A 22,500-nucleotide genomic window follows, 5' to 3' on the forward strand; every position below is an offset into this window, starting at 1 on the left:
GGAAATTTTAAAATCTCGTTTTTTTTTTGCCTTTTATGGAAATTAGTGAAGGCATCGCATCAAAGGTGCGCACCTCGCTGCCCACCTTGGTGTGCTCCGAGGTGCCCACCACGGTGCGCAACGCCGGTGCGAACCCGGGAGCGCCCCGATGTGTGCTCCAAGGTGCGGCGTGCACGAAGTCGGACCCCGGTTTGCCCCGGGTGCGCACCTCGCGTGCACCTTGGTGCGCACACCTTGGCTGGGTTGCGCGGCCTGGTGGGCACCATGGTGCGCACCAAGGAGCGCTCCGAAGTGTGCTCCAAGGTGCGGCGTGCACGAAGTCGGAGCCCGGTTTGCCCCGGGTACGCACCTTCGCCGGGGTGGGCACCTCGGCTGGGTTGCGCGCCCTGGTGCGCACCAAGGAGCGCTCCGAAGTGTGCTCCAAGGTGCGGCGTGCACGAAGTCGGAGCCCGGTTTGCCCCGGGTGCGCACCTCGCGTGCACCTTCGGCGGGGTTGCGCGCCCTGGTGGGCACCATGGTGCGCACCAAGGAGCGCTCCGAAGTGTGCTCCAAGGTGCGGCGTGCACGAAGTCGGAGCCCGGTTTGCCCCGGGTGCGCACCTCGCGTGCACCTTCGGCGGGGTTGCGCGCCCTGGTGGGCACCATGGTGCGCACCAAGGAGCGCTCCGAAGTGTGCTCCAAGGTGCGGCGTGCACGAAGTCGGAGCCCGGTTTGCCCCGGGTGCGCACCTCGCGTGCACCTTCGCCGCGGTGGGCACCATGGCGTGCACGAAGTCGGAGCCCGGTTTGCCCCGGGTGCGCACCTCGCGTGCACCTTCGCCGGGGTGGGCACCTCGGCTGGGTTGCGCGCCCTGGTGCGCACCAAGGAGCGCTCCGAAGTGTGCTCCAAGGTGCGGCGTGCACGAAGTCGGAGCCCGGTTTGCCCCGGGTGCGCACCTCGCGTGCACCTTCGCCAGGGTGGGCACCTCGGTGCGCACACCTTCTCAATGTTTTCTTGCCTTTTCTGGAAATTGGTGAAGGCAGCGCATCAAAGGTGCGCACCTCGGTGTGCTCCGAGGTGCGAACCCGAGAGCGCTCCGAGGTGCCCACGAAGTCGAAAGTCGGGTTAATTGCATTGTTTTCCCCGGGTGCGCTCCGAGGTGCGCAACATCGGCGCGCACCAAGGAGGGCTCCGAAGTGTGCTCCAAGGTGCGCACGATGGCGTGCACCTCTGGTGCGCACGATTCGGAGCTCGGTTTGACCGGGGTGCGCACACCTTGGCTGGGTTGCGCACCTTTTGTGCGCTCCAAGGTGCGCACGAAGTCGGAGCTCGGTTTGCCCCGGGTGCGCACCTTCGCCAGGGTGCGCACCTTGATGCGCACGCCTTGGCTGGGCTGCGCACCTTGGTGGGCGCCATGGTGCGCACCTTTCGTGCGCTCCAAGGTGCGCACGAAGTCGGAGCTCGGTTTGCCCCGGGTGCGCACCTTGGTGGGCGCCATGGTGCACTCCGAGGTGCCCAAGATTGGTGCGCACCAAGGAGCGCTCCGAAGTGCGCTCCAAGGTGCGCGCGAAGTCGAAAGTTGGGTTAATTGTCCGGTTTGCCTCGGGTGCGCACCTTGCGTGCACCTTCGCCAGGGTGGGCGCCTTGGTGCGCACACCTTGGCTGGGCTGCGCACACCTTGGCACCCGCGTTTCCTTCATTTTAAATTTTTTTTTTTTACAATCTCTCAAGTGGGAAATTCTATAATCTCAACTTTTTTTGCCTTTTCAGGAAACTTTTGAATGGAGCGCATCATTGGTGCGCTCCGAAGTGTGCTCCAAAGCTCTCTCCAGCTGCGTGCACCTGCCCCGGCCGCGCACCCGGCCCCGCCCAGCTTCGCTCACCTGTCCCGGGCGTCTGGTGCGGAACCTTAGAGTAAGAAACATCACCGTGCACCTTGGCCAACGTGCGCGACTCGACCGAGCGCGCACTGGCCGAGGTGCACACCGATTTCACCTGGGTGCGCGCGCAGCACCTCGGGCGCACCGGGGTGCGCGCACAACGCCCGGGTTGCACCGTGGCCTGTGTGCTCGGGGCGCCTCGGGTGCGCGCTCGGTGTCGCCCCCGCGCGCGCGGTAGTGCGGGCAGCGCACCCCGGCCCGGCCCGGCCCCGACGAGAACGCAAACGGGCAAAAGGTTTATTCAAATAGCATTGCGATGCCCGGCGAAAAACTAAAAAAGGGTGCAACACCGGGACTTCCCGGGAGGTCACCCATCCCAGTACTACTCCGGCCCAAGCGCGCTTAACTGCGGAGTTCTGATGGGATCCGGTGCACTAACGCTGGTATGATCGCACCCGTTATGAGCTTGTCGCAGTGTGTACTTAGCAAACCGCGACCCACGTGCGAATCCACCCCGGCCACCCACCCCCGTCGAGGTGCACACCCTCCCTCGCGAAGTGCGCCCCGTTCGCCAAGTGTGAGCCCTGCCCGGGTGCGCGCACCTTGCTAGGGCGTCGGGTGTGCACCCGGCCCGGCCTACGTGCGTGCACCTGTAGGGGGCGTCGTGTGCGTGCAGTGTCCCGTCTGCAACGCGGTGCCCACACACCACCTCGGGCGCAACGACCTGCGCTCACATGTGGGCCGAGTGCACCTTGGTGCATGTTCGGGGCGCCTCGGGTGCACGCTCGATCTTGCCCCGGTGCACCAAGGCGCTCGGTTTGCCCCGGGTGCGCACTTGGTGCAAGGTGGGCACCCAAAATAGGGATCAAGCACCAAAACACAAGTTTCGGGATGCAAAATGGGACCCAAGGACCACAAATGCGTTCCAAGACCCATGATGGGTCCACGAGAACAAAAATGTGTTCCGAGACTTAATAAACAAATATTGGGTTTTAGGAGAAGAAACATGCTCTGATGCCCAAAACGAGAATCGACCCCGAAAAGGCCACAGGCCAAAAGTGGGATGCGAGACAAAAAAAAATGGGACCCGAGGACCAAAATTGGGTTCCCAGGTCGAAGACAGGGCAACCGGACAAGAAACGACCTCTAAGGCTCGAAATGAGTCCCGACGACTAAAACTTGACAAGAAGCACCCATCAGGCACCCAACTCGACACCCATGGGATGCCGACCCACCCGGGCTTCCACCTAGCACACCTTGGCACCCACCCACCCTCGCACCCAACCTCGCACCCAACTTAGCACCTTTGAACCCACATTGGCACTCACCCTGACCCTGGCACCTTGGAACCCACATTGGCACTCACCTTGACCCTGGCACCCACCTTTGCACTCACCTTGGGACCCACCCTGGCTCCCACCTCGGCACCCACCCAGACACCCACCTTGGTTCCTTGGCACCCACCTTGGATCCTTGGCACCCACCCCGACACCCACCTTGGCACGCAACTTGGCTACTTGCCACCCACCTTGGCTCCTTGACGCCCACCCCGACAACCACCCCGTGACCTACCCTGGCTAGGGTTGGTGCACACCCACCCTGGTGCCCACCTTGGCACCCACCCTATGACCCACCTTGGCACGCACCTTAGTACCCACCCCGTTACCCACCCTAGGACCCACCCCGTGACCCACCTTGGCCAGGGTGGGTGCCTTGGTGCGCACAACTTGCCTGGGCTGCACACCAGGGCGGGCTCAAGATGGCACCCGCGTTCCGTTTTTTTCACTATCTTTCAAAACGGAAATTTTAAAATCTCATTTTTTTCTTTTTTTTGCCTTTTCTGGAAATTAGTGAAGGCAGCGCATCAAAGGTGCGCAATGCTGGTGCGAACCCGGGAGCGCTCCGATGTGTGCTCCAAGGTGCGGCGTGCACGAAGTCCGAGCCCGGTTTGCCCCGGGTGCGCACCTCGCGTGCACCTTCGCCGGGGTGAGCACCTTGGCTGGGTTGCGCGCCCTGGTGCGTACCAAGGAGCGCTCTGAAGTGTGCTCCAAGGTGCGGCGTGCACGAAGTCGGAGCCCGGTTTGCCCCGGGTGTGCACCTCGGGTGCGCACCTCGCGTGCACCTTCGCTGCGGTGGGCACCTTGGCTGGGTTGCGCGCCTTGGTGGGCACCATGCAGTGCACGAAGTCGGAGCCCGGTTTGCCCCGGGCGCGCACCTCCGCCAGGGTGGGCACCTTGGTGCGCACAACTTGCCTGGGCTGCGCATCAGGAAGGGCTCAAGATGGCACCCGCGTTCCGTTTTTTTCACTATCTTTCAGAACGGAAATTTTAAAATATCGTTTTTTTTTGCCTTTTCTGGAAATTAGTGAAGGCAGCGCATCAAAGGTGCGCAACGCTGGTGCGAACCTGGGAGCGCTCCGATGTGTGCTCCAAGGTGCGGCGTGCACGAAGTCGGAGCCCGGTTTGCCTCGGGTGCGCCCTGGTGGGCACCATGGTGCGCACCAAGGAGCGCTCCGAAGTGTGCTCCAAGGTGCGGCCTGCACGAAGTCGGAGCCCGGTTTGCCCCGGGTGTGCACCTCGGGTGGGCACCTTGGTGCGCATGCCTTGCCTGGGCTGCGCACCAGGGCGGGCTCAAGATGGCACCCGCGTTCCTTTTTTTTCACTATCTTTCAAAACGGAAATTTTAAAATCTCATTTTTTTTTGCCTTTTTCTGGAAATTAGTGAAGGCAGCGCATCAAAGGTGCGCACCTCGCTGCCCACCACGGTGCGCAACGCCGGTGGGCACCCGGGAGTGCTTCGAAGTGTGCTCCAAGGTGCTGCGTGCACGTTGTCGGAGCCCGGTTTGCCCCGGGTGCGCACCTCGCGTGCACCTTCGTCGGGGTGGGCACCTTGGCTTGGTTTGCCCCGGCTGCGCTCCGAAGCGGGGTTATTGGAGCGCCGCCTCTTTTTTTGTCGGAGCGTTTGGTGGGGTTTCTCGCATTGGCTCTTCCGAGGCCCGGTTGCCACCCTGGCGCGCACGAAGTCGGAAGTAGGGTTAATTGCCCGGGTGCGCACCTTTGCCAGGGTGGCACCTTACCTGGGCTGCGCACCAGGGCGGGCTCAAGATGGCACGCGCGTTCCGTTTTTTTCACTATCTTTCAAAACGGAAATTTTAAAATCTCCTTTTTTTTTTGCCTTTTCTGGAAATTAGTGAAGGCAGCGCATCAAAGGTGCGCACCTCGCTGCCCACCTTGGTGTGCTCTGAGGTGCGCACCCGGGAGCGCTACGAAGTGTGCTCCAAGGTGCGGCGTGCACGTTGTCGGAGCCCGGTTTGCCCCGGGTGCGCACCTCGCCTGCACCTTGGCCGGGGTGGGCACCTTGGCTGGGTTTGCCCAGGGTGCGCTCCGAAGCGGGGTTACTGGAGCGCCCCCTCTTTTTTTGTCAGAGAGTTTGGTGGGGTTTCTCGCATTGGCTCTTCCCAGGCCCGGTTGTTGGGTGCGCTCCCACCCTGGCGCGCGCGAAGTTGGAAGTTGGGTTAATTGCCCGGGCGCGCACCTTCGCCAGGGTGGGCACCTTGGTGCGCAAACCTTGGCTGGGCTGCGCACCAGGGCGGGCTCAAGATGGCACCAGCATTCCCTTTTTCTCACTATCTTTCAAAACGGAAATTTTAAAATCTCGTTTTTTTTTTGCCTTTTATGGAAATTAGTGAAGGCATCGCATCAAAGGTGCGCACCTCGCTGCCCACCTTGGTGTGCTCCGAGGTGCCCACCACGGTGCGCAACGCCGGTGCGAACCCGGGAGCGCCCCGATGTGTGCTCCAAGGTGCGGCGTGCACGAAGTCGGACCCCGGTTTGCCCCGGGTGCGCACCTCGCGTGCACCTTGGTGCGCACACCTTGGCTGGGTTGCGCGGCCTGGTGGGCACCATGGTGCGCACCAAGGAGCGCTCCGAAGTGTGCTCCAAGGTGCGGCGTGCACGAAGTCGGAGCCCGGTTTGCCCCGGGTGCGCACCTTCGCCGCGGTGGGCACCATGGCGTGCACGAAGTCGGAGCCCGGTTTGCCCCGGGTGCGCACCTCGCGTGCACCTTCGCCGGGGTGGGCACCTCGGCTGGGTTGCGCGCCCTGGTGCGCACCAAGGAGCGCTCTGAAGTGTGCTCCAAGGTGCGGCGTGCACGAAGTCGGAGCCCGGTTTGCCCCGGGTGTGCACCTCGGGTGCGCACCTCGCGTGCACCTTCGCTGCGGTGGGCACCTTGGCTGGGTTGCGCGCCTTGGTGGGCACCATGCAGTGCACGAAGTCGGAGCCCGGATTGCCCCGGGCGCGCACCTCCGCCAGGGTGGGCACCTTGGTGCGCACAACTTGCCTGGGCTGCGCACCAGGAAGGGCTCAAGATGGCACCCGCGTTCCGTTTTTTTCACTATCTTTCAGAACGGAAATTTTAAAATCTCGTTTTTTTTTGCCTTTTCTTGAAATTAGTGAAGGCAGCGCATCAAAGGTGCGCAACGCTGGTGCGAACCTGGGAGCGCTCCGATGTGTGCTCCAAGGTGCGGCGTGCACGAAGTCGGACCCCGGTTTGCCCCGGGTGCGCACCTCGCGTGCACCTTGGTGCGCACACCTTGGCTGGGTTGCGCGCCCTGGTGGGCACCATGGTGCGCACCAAGGAGCGCTCCGAAGTGTGCTCCAAGGTGCGGCGTGCACGAAGTCGGAGCCCGGTTTGCCCCGGGTGCGCACCTCGCGTGCACCTTCGCCGCGGTGGGCACCATGGCGTGCACGAAGTCGGAGCCCGGTTTGCCCCGGGTGCGCACCTCGCGTGCACCTTCGCCGGGGTGGGCACCTTGGTGTGCAGACCTTGGCTGGGTTGCGCGCCCTGGTGGGCACCATGGTGCGCACCAAGGAGCGCTCCGAAGTGTGCTCCAAGGTGCGGCCTGCACGAAGTCGGAGCCCGGTTTGCCCCGGGTGTGCACCTCGGGTGGGCACCTTGGTGCGCATGCCTTGCCTGGGCTGCGCACCAGGGCGGGCTCAAGATGGCACCCGCGTTCCTTTTTTTTCACTATCTTTCAAAACGGAAATTTTAAAATCTCATTTTTTTTTGCCTTTTTCTGGAAATTAGTGAAGGCAGCGCATCAAAGGTGCGCACCTCGCTGCCCACCACGGTGCGCAACGCCGGTGGGCACCCGGGAGTGCTTCGAAGTGTGCTCCAAGGTGCTGCGTGCACGTTGTCGGAGCCCGGTTTGCCCCGGGTGCGCACCTCGCGTGCACCTTCGTCGGGGTGGGCACCTTGGCTGGGTTTGCCCCGGCTGCGCTCCGAAGCGGGGTTATTGGAGCGCCGCCTCTTTTTTTGTCGGAGCGTTTGGTGGGGTTTCTCGCATTGGCTCTTCCGAGGCCCGGTTGCCACCCTGGCGCGCACGAAGTCGGAAGTAGGGTTAATTGCCCGGGTGCGCACCTTTGCCAGGGTGGGCACCTTACCTGGGCTGCGCACCAGGGCGGGCTCAAGATGGCACGCGCGTTCCGTTTTTTTCACTATCTTTCAAAACGGAAATTTTAAAATCTCCTTTTTTTTTTGCCTTTTCTGGAAATTAGTGAAGGCAGCGCATCAAAGGTGCGCACCTCGCTGCCCACCTTGGTGTGCTCTGAGGTGCGCACCCGGGAGCGCTACGAAGTGTGCTCCAAGGTGCGGCGTGCACGTTGTCGGAGCCCGGTTTGCCCCGGGTGCGCACCTCGCCTGCACCTTGGCCGGGGTGGGCACCTTGGCTGGGTTTGCCCAGGGTGCGCTCCGAAGCGGGGTTACTGGAGCGCCCCCTCTTTTTTTGTCAGAGCGTTTGGTGGGGTTTCTCGCATTGGCTCTTCCCAGGCCCGGTTGTTGGGTGCGCTCCCACCCTGGCGCGCGCGAAGTTGGAAGTTGGATTAATTGCCCGGGCGCGCACCTTCGCCAGGGTGGGCACCTTGGTGCGCACACCTTGGCTGGGCTGCGCACCAGGGCGGGCTCAAGATGGCACCAGCATTCCCTTTTTCTCACTATCTTTCAAAACGGAAATTTTAAAATCTCGTTTTTTTTTTGCCTTTTATGGAAATTAGTGAAGGCATCGCATCAAAGGTGCGCACCTCGCTGCCCACCTTGGTGTGCTCCGAGGTGCCCACCACGGTGCGCAACGCCGGTGCGAACCCGGGAGCGCCCCGATGTGTGCTCCAAGGTGCGGCGTGCACGAAGTCGGACCCCGGTTTGCCCCGGGTGCGCACCTCGCGTGCACCTTGGTGCGCACACCTTGGCTGGGTTGCGCGGCCTGGTGGGCACCATGGTGCGCACCAAGGAGCGCTCCGAAGTGTGCTCCAAGGTGCGGCGTGCACGAAGTCGGAGCCCGGTTTGCCCCGGGTACGCACCTCGCGTGCACCTTCGCCGGGGTGGGCACCTCGGCTGGGTTGCGCGCCCTGGTGCGCACCAAGGAGCGCTCCGAAGTGTGCTCCAAGGTGCGGCGTGCACGAAGTCGGAGCCCGGTTTGCCCCGGGTGCGCACCTTCGCCGCGGTGCGCACCATGGCGTGCACGAAGTCGGAGCCCGGTTTGCCCCGGGTGCGCACCTCGCGTGCACCTTCGGCGGGGTTGCGCGCCCTGGTGGGCACCATGGTGCGCACCAAGGAGCGCTCCGAAGTGTGCTCCAAGGTGCGGCGTGCACGAAGTCGGAGCCCGGTTTGCCCCGGGTGCGCACCTCGCGTGCACCTTCGGCGGGGTTGCGCGCCCTGGTGGGCACCATGGTGCGCACCAAGGAGCGCTCCGAAGTGTGCTCCAAGGTGCGGCGTGCACGAAGTCGGAGCCCGGTTTGCCCCGGGTGCGCACCTCGCGTGCACCTTCGCCGCGGTGGGCACCATGGCGTGCACGAAGTCGGAGCCCGGTTTGCCCCGGGTGCGCACCTCGCGTGCACCTTCGCCGGGGTGGGCACCTCGGCTGGGTTGCGCGCCCTGGTGCGCACCAAGGAGCGCTCCGAAGTGTGCTCCAAGGTGCGGCGTGCACGAAGTCGGAGCCCGGTTTGCCCCGGGTGCGCACCTCGCGTGCACCTTCGCCAGGGTGGGCACCTCGGTGCGCACACCTTCTCAATGTTTTCTTGCCTTTTCTGGAAATTGGTGAAGGCAGCGCATCAAAGGTGCGCACCTCGGTGTGCTCCGAGGTGCGAACCCGAGAGCGCTCCGAGGTGCCCACGAAGTCGAAAGTCGGGTTAATTGCATTGTTTTCCCCGGGTGCGCTCCGAGGTGCGCAACATCGGCGCGCACCAAGGAGGGCTCCGAAGTGTGCTCCAAGGTGCGCACGATGGCGTGCACCTCTGGTGCGCACGATTCGGAGCTCGGTTTGACCGGGGTGCGCACACCTTGGCTGGGTTGCGCACCTTTTGTGCGCTCCAAGGTGCGCACGAAGTCGGAGCTCGGTTTGCCCCGGGTGCGCACCTTCGCCAGGGTGCGCACCTTGATGCGCACGCCTTGGCTGGGCTGCGCACCTTGGTGGGCGCCATGGTGCGCACCTTTCGTGCGCTCCAAGGTGCGCACGAAGTCGGAGCTCGGTTTGCCCCGGGTGCGCACCTTGGTGGGCGCCATGGTGCACTCCGAGGTGCCCAAGATTGGTGCGCACCAAGGAGCGCTCCGAAGTGCGCTCCAAGGTGCGCGCGAAGTCGAAAGTTGGGTTAATTGTCCGGTTTGCCTCGGGTGCGCACCTTGCGTGCACCTTCGCCAGGGTGGGCGCCTTGGTGCGCACACCTTGGCTGGGCTGCGCACACCTTGGCACCCGCGTTTCCTTCATTTTAAATTTTTTTTTTTTACAATCTCTCAAGTGGGAAATTCTATAATCTCAACTTTTTTTGCCTTTTCAGGAAACTTTTGAATGGAGCGCATCATTGGTGCGCTCCGAAGTGTGCTCCAAAGCTCTCTCCAGCTGCGTGCACCTGCCCCGGCCGCGCACCCGGCCCCGCCCAGCTTCGCTCACCTGTCCCGGGCGTCTGGTGCGGAACCTTAGAGTAAGAAACATCACCGTGCACCTTGGCCAACGTGCGCGACTCGACCGAGCGCGCACTGGCCGAGGTGCACACCGATTTCACCTGGGTGCGCGCGCAGCACCTCGGGCGCACCGGGGTGCGCGCACAACGCCCGGGTTGCACCGTGGCCTGTGTGCTCGGGGTGCCTCGGGTGCGCGCTCGGTGTCGCCCCCGCGCGCGCGGTAGTGCGGGCAGTGCACCCCGGCCCGGCCCGGCCCCGACGAGAACGCAAACGGGCAAAAGGTTTATTCAAATAGCATTGCGACGCCCGGCGAAAAACTAAAAAAGGGTGCAACACCGGGACTTCCCGGGAGGTCACCCATCCCAGTACTACTCCGGCCCAAGCGCGCTTAACTGCGGAGTTCTGATGGGATCCGGTGCACTAATGCTGGTATGATCGCACCCGTTATGAGCTTGTCGCAGTGTGTACTTAGCAAACCGCGACCCACGTGCGAATCCACCCCGGCCACCCACCCCCGTCGAGGTGCACACCCTCCCTCGCGAAGTGCGCCCCGTTCGCCAAGTGTGAGCCCTGCCCGGGTGCGCGCACCTTGCTAGGGCGTCGGGTGTGCACCCGGCCCGGCCTACGTGCGTGCACCTGGAGGGGGCGTCGTGTGCGTGCAGTGTCCCGTCTGCAACGCGGTGCCCACACACCACCTCGGGCGCAACGACCTGCGCTCACATGTGGGCCGAGTGCACCTTGGTGCATGTTCGGGGCGCCTCGGGTGCACGCTCGATCTTGCCCCGGTGCACCAAGGCGCTCGGTTTGCCCCGGGTGCGCACTTGGTGCAAGGTGGGCACCCAAAATAGGGATCAAGCACCAAAACACAAGTTTCGGGATGCAAAATGGGACCCAAGGACCACAAATGCGTTCCAAGACCCATGATGGGTCCACGAGAACAAAAATGTGTTCCGAGACTTAATAAACAAATATTGGGTTTTAGGAGAAGAAACATGCTCTGATGCCCAAAACGAGAATCGACCCCGAAAAGGCCACAGGCCAAAAGTGGGATGCGAGACAAAAAAAAATGGGACCCGAGGACCAAAATTGGGTTCCCAGGTCGAAGACAGGGCAACCGGACAAGAAACGACCTCTAAGGCTCGAAATGAGTCCCGACGACTAAAACTTGACAAGAAGCACCCATCAGGCACCCAACTCGACACCCATGGGATGCCGACCCACCCGGGCTTCCACCTAGCACACCTTGGCACCCACCCACCCTCGCACCCAACCTCGCACCCAACTTAGCACCTTTGAACCCACATTGGCACTCACCCTGACCCTGGCACCTTGGAACCCACATTGGCACTCACCTTGACCCTGGCACCCACCTTTGCACTCACCTTGGGACCCACCCTGGCTCCCACCTCGGCACCCACCCAGACACCCACCTTGGTTCCTTGGCACCCACCTTGGATCCTTGGCACCCACCCCGACACCCACCTTGGCACGCAACTTGGCTACTTGCCACCCACCTTGGCTCCTTGACGCCCACCCCGACAACCACCCCGTGACCTACCCTGGCTAGGGTTGGTGCACACCCACCCTGGTGCCCACCTTGGCACCCACCCTATGACCCACCTTGGCACGCACCTTAGTACCCACCCCGTTACCCACCCTAGGACCCACCCCGTGACCCACCTTGGCCAGGGTGGGTGCACCCACCCTGGTGCCCACCTTGGCACCCACCCATCCTAGCACCCAGCCTGTGACCGGGCTTGGAACCCAACCTTGCACCCGCACCCGTCTTGGCCAGTGTGGGTGCGCACCCATCCTGGCACCCACGTTGTGACACACCCTTTAACCCACGCACCCTAGCACCCACGTTGGCACCCACCTTGGAACCCAACCTAGCAACTTGGCACCCACCCCGTGACCCACCTTGGCATCCACCATAGCAGTCGCCGACTTGGCACCCACCTCGGCACCCACCTTGACACTTGTGGACCCACCTTGCCACTCACCCTAGCATCGACCCATCCTAGCACCCACCCTGGCACCTTTGCACCCTAGCACTCACCCATCCTAGCACCTAACCTGTGACCCACCTTGACACTCACCCTCGCACCCACCTTGGAACCCAACCTAGCACCCACCCACCCTGACACCAACCCTAGCACCTACCCACCCTTGCACCCACCCTGTGACCCATCTTGGCACCCACCCATCCTACCACTCAACCTATCACCCACCTTCTCACCCACCTTGGCATCCACCTTAGCACCCACCCACACTGGCACCTTGGCACCCACCTCGGGCAAGGTGGGTGCACACCCACCCTGGCACCCAATTTAGAACCCACCGAGCATGTTACCCACCTTGGCACCCACATTGCAGCCCACCCTAGTACCCACCCTATGACCCACATTGGCATCCACACCCTAGCACCCAGGCACCTCGACACCCGCCTTGACACCCACCCTAGCACTGAACCTGTGACCCACCTTGGAACTCACCCTAGAACCCACCCACCCTGTGAACCACCTTGGCATCCACCTTAGCACCCACCCACCTTGGCACCCACTCTAGCACTCACCCATCCTAACACCCAACTTGTTACCCACCTTGGCACCCGCCCTCGCGTCCACCTTGAAACCCACCCTAGCACCCACCCACGCAGGAGCCCACCTTGGCACCCAACCTAACACCCACGCATCCTGGCACCCAACTTGTGACCCACCTTGGAACCCACCCTAGTACCCACCTTTGAACCCACTATATCACCAACCCACCTTGGCACCCACCCTATGACCCTCTTTGGAATCCACCCTAGCACGCACCCACCCTGGCACCCACCATGGAGCGCACCCTAGCACCCACCCACCTCGGCACGCACCTCAACACCCACCTTGGTGTGCGCACTGCGCCAACCTCTCAAAGACCCTATGTGGTGCGCTCCAAAGTGTACACCTTTGGTGCGCTCCAAGGTGCGCACCTTTGGTGCACACCGAGGTGCACACCAAAGTGTGCACCGAGGTGAGCACCAAAGTGCACTCCAGGGTGCACACCAAGGCGTGCACCTTTGGTGCGGTCAATGCAAACGAATTCGGAAGTTGGGGTCGATGTCCTAATCGCTGCTGCAGACTACACGTATGAGAATCGGACAAATAGCTTTATATAGGGGAGGTGTTGCGTTTGATGGGTCGACTCCCCTGGTTGTGTGCACTGCACCAACTTCAAAGACCCTGTCTTGTTTAAGAAGTCAAAAGTTGGGGTGGATGTCCTAATCATTGCTGCAGTCTACGCATGTATGAGAATCAGACAAATAGCTTATATAGGGGAGGTGTTGCATTCGGTGGGTTGACTCCCCTGGTTGTGCGCACTGCGCCAACCTCAAAGACCCCGCATAGCAGAAGAAGTCGGAAGTCGGATTTTGGTGAGCACCAAGGCGTGCACCTTTGGTGCGGTCAACGCAGACGAATTCAGAAGTTGGGGTGGATGTCCTAATCGTTGTTGCAGGCTACACATGTATGAGAATCAGACAAATAGCTTATATAGGGGAGGTGTTGGGTTTGATGGGTCAACTCCCTTGGTTGTGCGCATTACGCCAACCTCAAAGACCTTGTTTTCGTTAAGAAGTCAAAAGTTGGGGTCAATGTCCTAATGGCTCCTGCAGGCTACACATGTATGAGAATCGGACAAATAGCTTATATAGGGGAGGTGTTGGGTTTGATGGGTCGACTCCCCTGGTTGTGCGCATTACGTCAACCTCAAAGACCTTGTTTTCGTTAAGAAGTCAAAAGTTGGGGTCGATGTCCTAATTGCTCCTGTAGACTACACATGTATGAGAATCAGACAAATAGCTTATATAGGGGAGGTGTTGGGTTTGATGGGTTGACTCCCCTAGTTGTTCGCATTACACCAACCTCAAAGACCTTGTTTTCGTTTAGAAGCCGAAAGTTGGGGTCGATGTCCTAATTGCTCCTGCAGGCTACGCATGTATGAGAATCAGACAAATAGCTTATATAGGGGAGGTGTTGGGTTTGATGGGTCGACTCCCCTGGTTGTGCGCATTGCGCCAACCTCAAAGACCCTGCATTGCGGATGAAGTCGAAAGTCAGAGTTTGGTGTGCTACAAGGTGTGGTCGAAGGTGCTCACCTAGGTGTGCACCTTTGGAGCACAGGAAAAGTGCCCTCCAAAAGTGCGCACCTTTGGAGTGCACAAAAGTGCCCTCCAAAAGTGCGCACCTTTGGAGCGCAGAAAAGTGCCCTCCAAAAAGTGCCCTCCAAAAGTGCGCACCTTTGGAGCGCAGAAAAGTGCCCTCCAAAAAGTGCCCTCCAAAAGTGCGCACCTTTGGAGCGCAGAAAAGTGCCCTCCAAAAAGTGCCCTCCAAAAGTGCGCACCTTTGGAGCGCAGAAAAGTGCCCTCCAAAAAGTGCCCTCCAAAAGTGCGCACCTTTGGAGCGCAGAAAAGTGCCCTCCAAAAAGTGCCCTCCAAAAGTGCGCACCTTTGGAGCGCAGAAAAGTGCCCTCCAAAAAGTGCCCTCCAAAAGTGCGCACCTTTGGAGCGCAGAAAAGTGCCCTCCAAAAAGTGCCCTCCAAAAGTGCGCACCTTTGGAGCGCAGAAAAGTGCCCTCCAAAAAGTGCCCTCCAAAAGTGCGCACCTTTGGAGCGCAGAAAAGTGCCCTCCAAAAAGTGCCCTCCAAAAGTGCGCACCTTTGGAGCGCAGAAAAGTGCCCTCCAAAAAGTGCCCTCCAAAAGTGCGCACCTTTGGAGCGCAGAAAAGTGCCCTCCAAAAGTGCGCACTTTTGGTGCGCACCAAGGCGCTGGTTCGGTCGTTGCAGGCGAGTTCGGAAGTTGGGGTCGATGTCCTGAGCGGAGGTGCAAACTACACAGGTGTCGGAATCGGACAAATAGCTTATATAGGGGAGGTGTATGCTTCGATGGGTCGACTCCCCAGGTTGAGCGCACCGCGCCAACCTCAAAGACCCTACGGTATGGATGAAGTCGGAAGTTGGGTCCGATGACCGATTCGATTAGTAGGTATGCTCATGAGGTCGGAATTTGGGTCCGATGACCTGCCATGTGCAGGAAGGCGAATGTTGACACTGTGCGTTGCAAGGTGCACACCAAGGCGCTGGTGCGGTCTTTTTAGTCGAGTTCGGAAGTTGGGGTCGATGTCCTGATCGGAGGTGCAAGCTACACAGGTGTGGGAATCGGACAAATAGCTTATATAGGGGAGGTGTATGCTTCGTTGGGTCGACTCCCCGGGTTGAGCGCACCGCGCCAACCTCAAAGACCCTACGGTATGGATGAAGTCGGAAGTTGGGTCCGATGACCGATTCGATATGTAGGCATACTCGCGAGGTCGGAATTTGGGTCCGATGACCTGCCACGTGCAGGAAGGCGAATGTTGGCACTGTGCGTTGCAAGGTGCGCACCAAGGCGCTGGTTCGGTCGTTGGAGGCGAGTTCGGAAGTTGGGGTCGATGTCTTGATCGGAGGTGCAAACTACACAGGTGTGGGAATCGGACAAATAGCTTATATAGGGGAGGTGTATGCTTCGTTGGGTCGACTCCCCGGGTTGAGCGCACCGCGCCAACCTCAAAGACCCTACGGTATGGATGAAGTCGGAAGTTGGGTCCGATGACCGATTCGATATGTAGGCATACTCGCGAGGTCGGAATTTGGGTCCGATGACCTGCCATGTGCAGGAAGGCGAATGTTGGGACTGTGCGTCGCAAGGTGCGCACCAAGGCGCTGGTGCCGTCGTTGCAGTCGAGTTCGGAAGTTGGGGTCGATGTCCTGGTCAGAGGTGCAAACTACACAGGTGTGGGAATCGGACAAATAGCTTATATAGGGGAGGTGTATGCTTCGATGGGTCGACTCCCTGGGTTGAGCGCACCGCGCCAACCTCAAAGACCCTACAGTATGGATGAAGTCGGAAGTTGGGTCCGATGACCGATTCGATACGTAGGCATATTGGCGAGGTCTGAATTTGTGTCCGATGACCTGCCATGCGCAGGAAGGCGGAATTTGGGTCCGATGACCGAGTTGATGGCGTGCCATGCGCAGAAAGGCGGAATTTGGGTCCGATGACCGAGTTGATGTTGATGGCCCGCCATGCACAGGAAGGCGGAATTTGGGTCCGATGACCGATTTGAAGGCGTGCCATACGCAAAAAGGCGGAGTTTGGGTCCGATGACCGAGTTGATATTGATGGCCCGCCATGCGCAGGAAGGCGGAATTTGGGTCCGATGACCTGACATACGCATGGAGTCCGACTCGGGGGCCGATGTTCGATTCGATGACTTGCATTGTGGGTAAAGTCGGAAGTTGTGGTCTTTGACCCGATTCGATGACCAGACTTCGGCTGCTTGAGAATCGGACAAATAACTTATATAGGGGAGGTAGTGTTCTCGAGCATCCTCCCCCCGTGCCCGTTTATGTCGATTGATGCTGGTGCTCGACTGGTTGGAGCGCTCGGATGCAAAAATCTTGCACCAGGATTTATCGATTGTGATGGACACGGCAAGTCTCCTGATTGCTATGCAGGAGCTCATCGTGAATCTCTATGCGGCCTTGGTATGGACTCGACCTGCGGAATGGTTCGGCAATGGTAGTCGCTCCAACACGTCCTTGCAATGGCCACAGAGGTGATTCGACTAGAGCTCCAGTCTAGCTTTTGGGTTGCTTGGCGGACTGGTATAGCCGCGATCGAGTTCCGGCCATGAACGTTTTAGATAGCTCTTGGGCTTTCTGGGACGGAAGTCGGAAGTTTGGGCTGTTGTCCGATTTGATGACCATTCTTCGGATGTGTGAGAATCGGACAAATAACTTATATAGGGGACTGTGTTGTCTCACGCAGCCCCCTCCGTGCCCCTCTATCTCGACCGATGTTGGTGCTTGAAAGGGTTGGGATCGCTCGGATTTATAAACGTGCACCACCATTTGTCGAGTGTGAGGGACGCGGCAGGTCTCCTAAATGCTATGCGGGCGCTCTCTGAGAATCTCTATCCGGCCTCGACACAGACTAGTCTTGCTGAATGGTTTGGCACTGGTAGTCGATCCAACACGTCGTTGTTGTGGCCGCCTAGGCGATTCGATTCGAGCCCCCGTCTAGCTTTTGGGTTGCTTGGCGGATTTTGCCCTATCCGCAAGTGAGCTCGGTCCCTAAACGTTCGAGAAACCCGATTGCTATGCGCCGACTCTCTTTCTTGCGAGCCTCCATCTAGCTTTTGGGTCTCTACGGAACGGAAGTCGGAATCTGGGACCGTTGTTTGATTCGACGAGGCAGACTACGGTTGTGCGAGAATCGGACAAATAACTTATATAGGGGAGGTGTTGACTGGAGCATTCTCCCCCGTGCCCCTCTAACTCGACCAATGCTGGCGCTCGAACGGTGGTAGCGCTCGGATTTTCATTGAGCGCCAGCATTGGTCGATTTAGAGGGGCATGCGAGATTCCCGAATGCTATGCGAGGGCTCTAACGGAAATGTCTATTGGTTTCGGTATGGATGCAATTGCGAGTGGTTCGGCAAAGGTAGTCGTTCCGATGCGTCCATGTCGTGGCCAAATCGATAATTCGATTTGAGCCCTCGTATAGCATTTGGGTCTCTCGATGTGATTCCGCATTCCAGTCCCTTTGGGCACTGCTTGAGCCGCATCCCAGGGGGTTCCCTTCCCAATAATCTGCCTCGCAACCCGATTGCTATGCGGTGAGGCTCCTCGGCCGCCTCGGAACTATCTGTGTATCAGACGCATCGCGGGATAAGGGGTTGGCAACGGTAGTCGCCCCAAGCGCGTCCGATGCTTGGACCATTCCGAGGCGGCCCTGAAGCCTCTTCCGTCTAGCCGTTGGGTCCTTCTCGCCGCATCCCTCGCCTCGCACCCCGATTGCTATGCGGTGAGGCTCCTCGGCCGCCTCGGAACTATCTGTGTATCGGACGCGTCGCGGGATAAGGGGTTGTCACTGGTAGTCGCCCCAAGCGCGTCCGATGCTTGGACCATTCCGAGGCGGCCCTGAAGCCTCTTCCGTCTAGCCGTTGGGTCCTTCTCGCCGCATCCCTCGCCTCGCACCCCGATTGCTATGCGGTGAGGCTCCTCGGCCGCCTCGGAACTATCTGTGTATCGGACGCGTCGCGGGATAAGGGGTTGTCATTGGTAGTCGCCCCAAGCGCGTCCGATGCTTGGACCATTCCGAGGCGGCCCTGAAGCCTCTTCCGTCTAGCCGTTGGGTCCTTCTCGCCGCATCCCTCGCCTCGCACCCCGATTGCTATGCGGTGAGGCTCCTCGGCCGCCTCGGAACTATCTGTGTATCGGACGCGTCGCGGGATAAGGGGTTGTCACTGGTAGTCGCCCCAAGCGCGTCCGATGCTTGGACCATTCCGAGGCGGCCCTGAAGCCTCTTCCGTCTAGCCGTTGGGTCCTTCTCGCCGCATCCCTCGCCTCGCACCCCGATTGCTATGCGGTGAGGCTCCTCGGCCGCCTCGGAACTATCTGTGTATCGGACGCGTCGCGGGATAAGGGGTTGTCACTGGTAGTCGCCCCAAGCGCGTTCGATGCTTGGACCATTCCGAGGCGGCCCTGAAGCCTCTTCCGTCTAGCCGTTGGGTCCTTCTCGCCGCATCCCTCGCCTCGCACCCCGATTGCTATGCGGTGAGGCTCCTCGGCCGCCTTGGAACTATCTGTGTATCGGACGCGTCGCGGGATAAGGGGTTGTCACTGGTAGTCGCCCCAAGCGCGTCCGATGCTTGGACCATTCCGAGGCGGACCCGAAGCCTCTTCCGTCTAGCCGTTGGGTCCTTCTCGCCGCATCCTTCGCCTCGCACCCCGATTGCTATGCGGTGAGGCTCCTCGGCCGCCTCGGAACTATCTGTGTATCGGACGCGTCGCGGGATAAGGGGTTGTCACTGGTAGTCGCCCCAAGCGCGTCCGATGCTTGGACCATTCCGAGGCGGACCCGAAGCCTCTTCCGTCTAGCCGTTGGGTCCTTCTCGCCGCATCCCTCGCCTCGCACCCCGATTGCTATGCGGTGAGGCTCCTCGGCCGCCTTGGAACTATCTGTGTATCGGACGCGTCGCGGGATAAGGGGTTGTCACTGGTAGTCGCCCCAAGCGCGTCCGATGCTTGGACCATTCCGAGGCGGACCCGAAGCCTCTTCCGTCTAGCCGTTGGGTCCTTCTCGCCGCATCCCTCGCCTCGCACCCCGATTGCTATGCGGTGAGGCTCCTCGGCCGCCTTGGAACTATCTGTGTATCGGACGCGTCGCGGGATAAGGGGTTGTCACTGGTAGTCGCCCCAAGCGCGTCCGATGCTTGGACCATTCCGAGGCGGACCCGAAGCCTCTTCCGTCTAGCCGTTGGGTCCTTCTCGCCGCATCCCTCGCCTCGCACCCCGATTGCTATGCGGTGAGGCTCCTCGGCCGCCTTGGAACTATCTGTGTATCGGACGCGTCGCGGGATAAGGGGTTGTCACTGGTAGTCGCCCCAAGCGCGTCCGATGCTTGGACCATTCCGAGGCGGCCCCGAAGCCTCTTCCGTCTAGCCGTTGGGTCCTTCTCGCCGCATCCCTCGCCTCGCACCCCGATTGCTATGCGGTGAGGCTCCTCGGCCGCCTTGGAACTATCTGTGTATCGGACGCGTCGCGGGATAAGGGGTTGTCACTGGTAGTCGCCCCAAGCGCGTCCGATGCTTGGACCATTCCGAGGCGGCCCCGAAGCCTCTTCCGTGTAGCCGTTGGGTCCTTCTCGCCGCATCCCTCGCCTCGCACCCCGATTGCTATGCGGTGAGGCTCCTCGGCCGCCTTGGAACTATCTGTGTATCGGACGCGTCGCGGGATAAGGGGTTGTCACTGGTAGTCGCCCCAAGCGCGTCCGATGCTTGGACCATTCCGAGGCGGACCTGAAGCCTCTTCCCTCTAGCCGTTGGGGCTTTCTCGCCGCATCCCTCGCCTCGCACCCTGATTGCTATGCTGTGAGGCTCCTCGGCCGCCTTGGAACTATCTGTGTATCGGACGCATCGCGGGATAAGGGGTTGGCAGTGGTAGTCGCCCCAAGCGCATCCGATGCTTGGACCATTCCGAGGCGGCCCTGCAGCCTCTTCCGTCTAGCCGTTGGGGCCATCTCGCCGCATCCCCCACCTCGCACCACGATTGCTATGCGGTGAGGCTCCTTGGCCGCCTCGGAACTATCTGTGTATCGGACGCATCGCGGGATAAGGGGTTGTCACTGGTAGTCGCCCCAAGCGCGTCCGATGCTTGGACTATTCCGAGGCGGCCCTGCAGCCTCTTCCGTCTAGCCGTTGGGGCCATCTCGCTGCATCCCCCACCTCCTCGGCCGCCTCGGAACTATCTGTGTATCGGACGCATCGCGGGATAAGGGGTTGGCAGTGGTAGTCGCCCCAAGCGCGTCCGATGCTTGGACTATTCCGAGGCAGCCCTGCAGCCTCTTCCGTCTAGCCTTTGGGGCCATCTCGCCGCATCCCTCGCCTCGCACCCCGATTGCTATGCGGTGAGGCTCCTCGGCCGCCTGGGAACTATCTTCGTATCGGACGCATCGCGGGATAAGGGGTTGTCACTGGTAGTCGCCCCAAGCGCGTCCGATGCTTGGACTATTCCGAGGCGGCCCTGTGGCCTCTTCCGTCTAGCCGTTGGGGCCATCTCGCCGCATCCCCCACCTCGCACCCCGATTGCTATGCGGTGAGGCTCTTCGGCCGCCTTGGAACTATCTTCGTATCGGACGCATCGCGGGATAAGGGGTTGTCACTGGTAGTGGCCCCAAGCGCGTCCGATGCTTGGACTATTCCGAGGCGGCCCTGCAGCCTCTTCCGTCTAGCCGTTGGGGCCATCTCGCCGCATCCCCCACCTCGCACCCCGATTGCTATGCGGTGAGGCTCCTCGGCCGCCTTGGAACTATCTTCGTATCGGACGCATCGCGGGATAAGGGGTTGTCACTGGTAGTCGCCCCAAGCGCGTCCGATGCTTGGACTATTCCGACGCGGCCCTGTGGCCTCTTCCGTCTAGCCGTTGGGGCCATCTCGCCGCATCCCCCACCTCGCACCCCGATTGCTATGCGGTGAGGCTCCTCGGCCGCCTTGGAACCATCTTCGTATCGGACGCATCGCGGGATAGGGGGCTGTCACTGGTAGTCGCCCCAAGCGTGTCCGATGCTTGGACCATTCCTAGGCGGCCCTGAAGCCTCTTCCGTCTAGCCGTTGGGGCCTTCCCGCCCCATCCCTCGCCTCGCACCCCCGATTGCTATGCGGTGAGGCTCCTCGGCCGCCTTGGAACCATCTGTGTATCGGACGCATCGCGGGATAAGGGGTTGGCACTGGCAGTCGCCCCAAGCGCGTCCGATGCTTGGACCATTCCGAGGTGGCCCTGAAGCCTCTTCCGTCTAGCCGTTGGGGCCTTCCCGCCCCATCCCTCGCCTCGCACCCCGATTGATATGCGGTGAGGCTCCTCGGCCGCCTTGGAACTATCTGTGTATCGGACGCATCGCGGGATAAGGGGTTGGCACTGGTAGTCGTCCCAATCGCATCCGATGCTTGGACCATTCCGAGGCGGCCCTGCAGCCTCTTCCGTTTAGCCGTCGGGGCCTTCCCGCCGCATCCCTCGCCTCGCATCCCGATTCCTATGCGGTGAGTCTTCTCGGCCGCCGCGGAACTATACCTGTTATTGCTACTGCATCCTTCGGCTGGTAACCTCCTCTGCCGCCTTGGAACGTTCTCTTTGTCGGACGCGTCGCGGGATAAGGGGTTGGCACTGGTAGTCGCCCCAAGCGCGCCCGATGCATAGACCGCTCCGAGTCGACCTTGCTTTCAGCCTCTCACATGCATAGACCTCTCTGAGTCGACCCTGCAGCCTCTCACGTTTAGCCTTTGGAATCTCGCCTCACAACATGATTGCTATCCTTGATGCATCCCTTGCCTCGAGCCCTGATTGCTTTCTTGGCTGCATCCCTCCTCTCCTCACAGCCCGGTTGTCATCACTGCTTCATCCGTCGCTTCATGCATTCTGGCTGCTGGGCCCTTCCCACCGCACACCTCGATTGCTATCTCTTCTGCATCACACACCCCGATTGCTATCTCTGCTACATCCCTCGGCTCTCACTTCTGCATCCTTCGCCTCACACCTCGATTGCTATCAATGCTGCATCCGTAACCTCACACCCCGATTGCTATGCGGGGAGGCTCCTTGGCCGCCTTGGAAATTTCTGTGTGTCGGACGCACCGCGGGATAAGGGGTTGGCACTGGTAGTCGCCCCAAGTGCGCCCGATTCTTAGACCGCTTCGAGGTGACCTCGTAGCCTCTTTCGTCCAGGCTTCCTGCCTTCAACGCCCTTTTTACACCTCGATTGCTATGCGCGGGCTCGTTGGCGTCTATCACCTCTCTGCGAAGAGTGGCACGATGATTGTTGGGGTAAATCGTAGCAGTCCGATCTCTGGCCTTGGGCCATTGTGAGGGCTGATCGATTTCCTGTGCGCATCTCGTGTTCGCCCAGTAACAGACTCGACGACTTGTAATCGGTCTTGTTCCCGATTGTTCCTGGAGGTAGTCTTCGGAACTCTTGGATTTGACCTGTCACTCGAACTGTCCTCTTCCGAGGATGCTTGTGTGTGTGTGCTTGTGCCATTTCCTTGGCGGTATTAACGAGATATTAAAGAGCGGAGTGAGCGCCTCGCCCAGCTATGTTTGGGGCTCTCACTCCCTTAC

The 22,500-nt window shown here is 60.6% G+C and overlaps 2 non-coding genes across 2 annotated transcripts; both read right to left on the minus strand.

Annotated features, from left to right (window-relative positions):
* Positions 1-2,196: 2,196 nt before the first annotated feature.
* On the minus strand, positions 2,197-2,315 carry LOC131867882 (5S ribosomal RNA). Its single transcript, XR_009366404.1, has one exon. It is a non-coding gene; the product is annotated as a 5S ribosomal RNA (ribosomal RNA).
* Positions 2,316-10,132: 7,817 nt separating this feature from the next.
* On the minus strand, positions 10,133-10,251 carry LOC131867890 (5S ribosomal RNA). Its single transcript, XR_009366411.1, has one exon. It is a non-coding gene; the product is annotated as a 5S ribosomal RNA (ribosomal RNA).
* Between the last annotated feature and the right edge of the window lie 12,249 nt (positions 10,252-22,500).

Source organism: Cryptomeria japonica, unplaced genomic scaffold, assembly GCF_030272615.1.
Source record: "Cryptomeria japonica unplaced genomic scaffold, Sugi_1.0 HiC_scaffold_189, whole genome shotgun sequence".
Lineage (NCBI taxonomy): Eukaryota > Viridiplantae > Streptophyta > Pinopsida > Cupressales > Cupressaceae > Cryptomeria > Cryptomeria japonica.